Genomic DNA, 4,938 nt, shown 5'->3' with positions numbered 1-4,938 from the left:
TTGCACTATCCAATTAAATACTTACATATTGATTCAACATCAATTTACACCTACATAACATAAAAAACTAGTTGTGGAAAGACTTTGCAGAAAAGAGAAGAATGAGGAAATTACAATTAATTTTCGTTGACTCAGGGTTCCTTATGGGACTGAGGCCAATTCTTGCTACTTTGAACGTTAGATTTTTCTCTTGTTTGATTAATAAGTAATATCTTCAAAAAATTGATCATATCCTCCAAATGCCTACACCTTTGTTTTAGTGCAGACATTTATTTCCTCTGCTCTTCCATTTGTCTCTTAAGGAAACAATTTTCAGATTTTGCTTCAAATTTGTAGTCTTTGACCGTTTCTCTGACCTGCTCAATCAAGAATTTTTTAGCTCGACAGACAACACAATTTTCGCACTTGGGAACATCTGCAAGCGGGTTCCATTCCATTTTCCTGAAGAAAAAAGTTGATCGATCCAGTAGAGAGAAGAAGGGGAAATAAGAACAAAGAGAAGAAATAAAAACTACCTCTAAATAGTTTCGCGAAGACCCATAGTTGTGTGAGAGAGGGACTCTGAAAGAAAAAGCCACAAGAGCTGCTCAAAAGCTAAAGAAACGGGCGGGGGGGGGGGGGTGGGGGCAGGGGCCACCAGAGTTACGTGGAGGCGAGGGCAACACGATTTACGTGAAGGCAAAAACTTCGAAACCGCCTCCAGAGCTGCGTGAAGGCGAGGATCTCTAGATCTGCACGAACGCAGTAGGATCTAGAAAACAACCAACAGAGTTGCGAGAAGGAGAGAGGCGAGGATAAAACAAATAATATTAGCTCAATCCCTAAAGGGGCGCAATGAATTAGACATGAAAAAGGGTTACAAATTTTGAGACACAAGGGGGAGAAAGGGAGGGTGAAGATGGATAATAACATGAGCCGAGTGGAGGGGGGGAATATATTATTGTGCAAGTTGCCACATCAAGGAAGAGAACATTTTCATTTGAAGGGAAGCTTGAGTAGCACCAGTTCACTTCATAGCCGTAGACTGACTTTCCTATATGTTCTTGGGGATGTCCGTGGATTTCCTGATCTTCTGAGATCTAACCATTCGAGCTGGAGTGAATGTTTCCCACCTTGTTGTTCTCTCTTTGATTGATATTATATTCACATTGAGGCGAGAGATTCTATGGAATCAATTTCTGAGCAATCACATTATCAATTCTAGATCCTCCCATAGGACGAATAACAACCAGATTTGTCTGAATGTTGGCGGTACAGTTATTTTGTCTAAGGATATGCTTGAAGGTGACTTAAACTAGAAAATCCAATTTTTTTCCCAACCTTTTTGTTATTTGTCTCAGGGCCTTGTTCTTGGGGCTTTTTCTTTCTACCATAAATTGGATTTATTATTGAAAAGTCCCCCATTATGACTGTATTCTTCATACCTCGTTGCCTTAATATTTCCGCGCCCAAGAGGAGGCCATATACTTATGCCTTGTGTTGGATAGTTCTCCTAATCCCCATTCATAAGTAATAGGATTTTTACCTCTTGGGTAAAAATTATACCTCCCACTCCAGCCTTGCCTGGGTTAGAATTAGATGCACCATCAAATAGTAAGTAGGGCCTATTTAAATTTTTTGTCCAATTTTTGAAATCCTCTTTTTTTATTCTGATTTTTCAATTCTACACACTGTTAGGAGATTTTCTGATGTGTGTTTTTTCTTGCTTGCTCATCGCGAATTCAGCCCAGACTCTTTCCTCGTGCTGCATGTGTTTGACATCTATTGCTTTAACTCCTTTAGAGTTGATGAATTCAGATGAAATGCTCCAAGTTTTAGCCAAGACTGTTCTGGTATTTGGGGTGCGATCTTTAAAGATCCTCTAGTTTCTTGCTAACCACATAAATGAGGGTAGACTCAACCAATATATTTTTACTGTTTCTTTATTTTTGAAGGAATATGGGTATTTTTTTCCCCGGGTTGATAAAATTTCATGTAAAGGCAACGATTGTAGAATACTAACCTCCAAGGGACTAACTAGCCCTTTCCAGCAGGCCCTGGCAAAGGAGCATCCCACAAAGAGATGTTGAATATTTTCTTCACTTCCTTGACACATTGCACAGCGTGATGGCCCTTCATAACCTTTCTTTTTAAGATTATTAGTGGTCAGTATTTTTCCTTTAAGCAACGTCCACATGAAAACTTTTATTTTTGGCAGTGTTTCTATTTTCCATGCCTCCCTCTAGTACTCCCAGTCTCAATTTCCTTGCGGATGTAAGGTACCATATCCATATGTGACTGAGAAATCCCCTCCACCAGAATCCCAACAAAGGGAATATTTTGATTCTAGACTTAGAGGAGCTGCCCCCTTGAGATGTGAGATTAGTGACTTGCACTAAGGGACAAGGCCATGAGGGAGGTTGAGAATCCTATAATGTCCCCGTTCTCCATCTCTCCGAAGAGATATGTCATCCAGAGTAATGATTCCTTTTGTTTTCATCCATCTTCTTAGGTCCTGAAGCTTTTCTTAGCAAGCTATATGATAATTTCCCATTATTCTATCCTTCCATATTTTGATGAGTTTACCATTATGAGGGATCTTAGAAGAGTTTTCTTTGATAAGGGAAACAATTTTTTTAATCAGATTCCAGACGTGGGAGAAGGGCATGATTGGATAACTTTTTCTAAATAAGAGGGTTCTATTGTGGTTCATGTATTTTGCTTCAAGGATTTTCTTCCACCAATTGTTCTCTCCTGTTATAAATCTCCATGTTATTTTTTGCTCCTAGTGCCAAGTTCATTATCTAAGGGAGTCTTATTGCCAACCCACCTTTCTCATATGGAAAAGTTATTTCATCCCAATTCACAAGGTTGTGTTTCTTTGTCTCCACTTTATCTCCTTGCCTTAGGAAACCCTTGATTACTAGCTCCATTCGTTTGTTTATACTTGTCGGGGCTAGTATTGTTGCATACTGGTAAATTGGGAGAGTTATGAGTCAGGCCTTGATTAGTACCACCCTTCCTGCCATATTGAGCTAGATCATACCCCAATTCTACACTTTTTGTTTCATTTTCTCAATGTGCTTGTTCCATATTTCGGTCTTCAGATTTTATTTTGAGATTGGGAGTCCAAGATATTGGAAATGGCTCTATTTTTCTTGGAATGGGATTTCCAGTATTTTTGAGGTTTTTTGGAGACTGCGAGCAGGGGTGTTCCATCCAAAGATTATGCATTTTTGTTTATTTAGTAGTCCTCCAGAGGCTTCCAAAAAATTGTTTAGTAGCTTTTTTATTCTTCTTGCCATTATGCAGGAGGCCCCTCCCATGACCAAGGTGTCATCTACAAATAGAGTGTGGTTTATGAATTTAACTTTAGGAGAGATTGGGAATCCTATGATAGTCCTACCTTGTCTGATTTTCTCAAGAATTCTACTTAGTGAGTCTGCCATTATGACATATAAGAAGGAGAGGACAGCCTTAGCGAAGCCCCCTGGAGCTCTGAAAGTATTTACTTGGTCTTCCATTGACCAATGGAGCAATCCAAGGGCCCACAATGTAGGATTTTATTATATCTATTGCCTTTTTTGAGAAACCAAATCTCTATAGGACAGCAGCAAGAAAACCCAGGTTGACCCTATCAAATGCATTAGCCATGTCGAGTTTGACAATCATTCCTTTTTCTTTTTTCATAAGGTTAGAGTGCAAAGCTTCCTGCACTATTAGAATGTTGTCAAGGATTTATCTTTTTGGGACAAATCCTCCTTGGTTTTCTGATATTATTTCTGGAAGCAATACTTTAATTCTGTTTGCCAGAATTTTTGTTATGATTTTGTAGGAGGAGTTACACAGAGAAATGGGCCTGAATCTGCTAAATGAGTTAGCATTTGACTCTTTTGGAACAAGGGAAAGGAAGGAAGAGTTTGTGAATCCTCCAACCTTGAATTTCCCAAAAACATTTCTGATCATTCTTATCAGATCTTTTTTAATAATTCTCCAGTTGTTTTTATAGAAGGAAATAGGGAACCCATCCAAGCCTGGGGCCTTATCCGGATGCAAATCCCAAACAGCAGCTGCAACTTCCTTTTCTTCAACTGCTCTTGTGAGTTCATTGTTTTCTGCTTCACTGATTTTCCTGGGAATATGCTGAAGATAATATTCATGTTCGTTATTTGCTATTGGGGATGATAATAGATTTTTATAGTATCTATAAGCCTCCTTCTTTATTTCCTCTTGACCTCTGACTTCTTTTCCTTCGTTATCTTTTATACTGTCTATTTGGTTTTGATTTCTTCTTATCCTGGCCACATTATGGAAGAACATTGTGTTCTTATATCCAGCTTTGAGCCATAGACTTCGTGATTTTAGCCGCCACTCTTCTTCTTCCTTTCTGTTTTGTCTATACATCTCCCAGTATGCCTATTTTTCCTGCCATGTGATCTCATGCGTTTCCTCTTGCTGCTCTTTTTCCACTTGGATTCTATCAATTTTTTTCTGTTATTTCTAGTTTTATTATTTGTGTTTCTAGTTGGCTAATCCTTGCCCACTGTTTTAACTCTCTCCTCAGGGCTTTTAATTTAGTTTCAAAAACTTATATAGGAGAGAGAATAATTGATTTTGTCCATTCTTCAACAATTATTAAATTTTTTACTTTTCATTGTCGTTCCAAGTGGAGTTGAATTTGAAAGGGACTGGGCCAAGATTTTCTAACTTCCCAAGGGTGAGAGGCACCAGTTTGTGATCTAATGGTATATTGTGGATGATTTTGGATTTAATCTTTTTGAAGGCATCAGAAACTTTGTCTTGTATTAGAAATCTGTCCAACCTTTCCTTTATGTTATTTTTCCCAATTCTTTTGTTGCTCCATGTATACTTTCCATTGCTTGGAGGTGTATCCATTAACTTGCATGCTTCCATAATAGATTCTAACATTTCCCTATATGGATCAGCATTGTATAGTCC

This window comes from Pinus tabuliformis, chromosome J (assembly GCF_031772625.1).
Source record: "Pinus tabuliformis cultivar Carrire ecotype Pingquan chromosome J, CPIR1, whole genome shotgun sequence".
Taxonomy (NCBI): Eukaryota; Viridiplantae; Streptophyta; class Pinopsida; order Pinales; family Pinaceae; genus Pinus; species Pinus tabuliformis.
Note: the sequence above shows the minus strand (reverse complement) of the source record.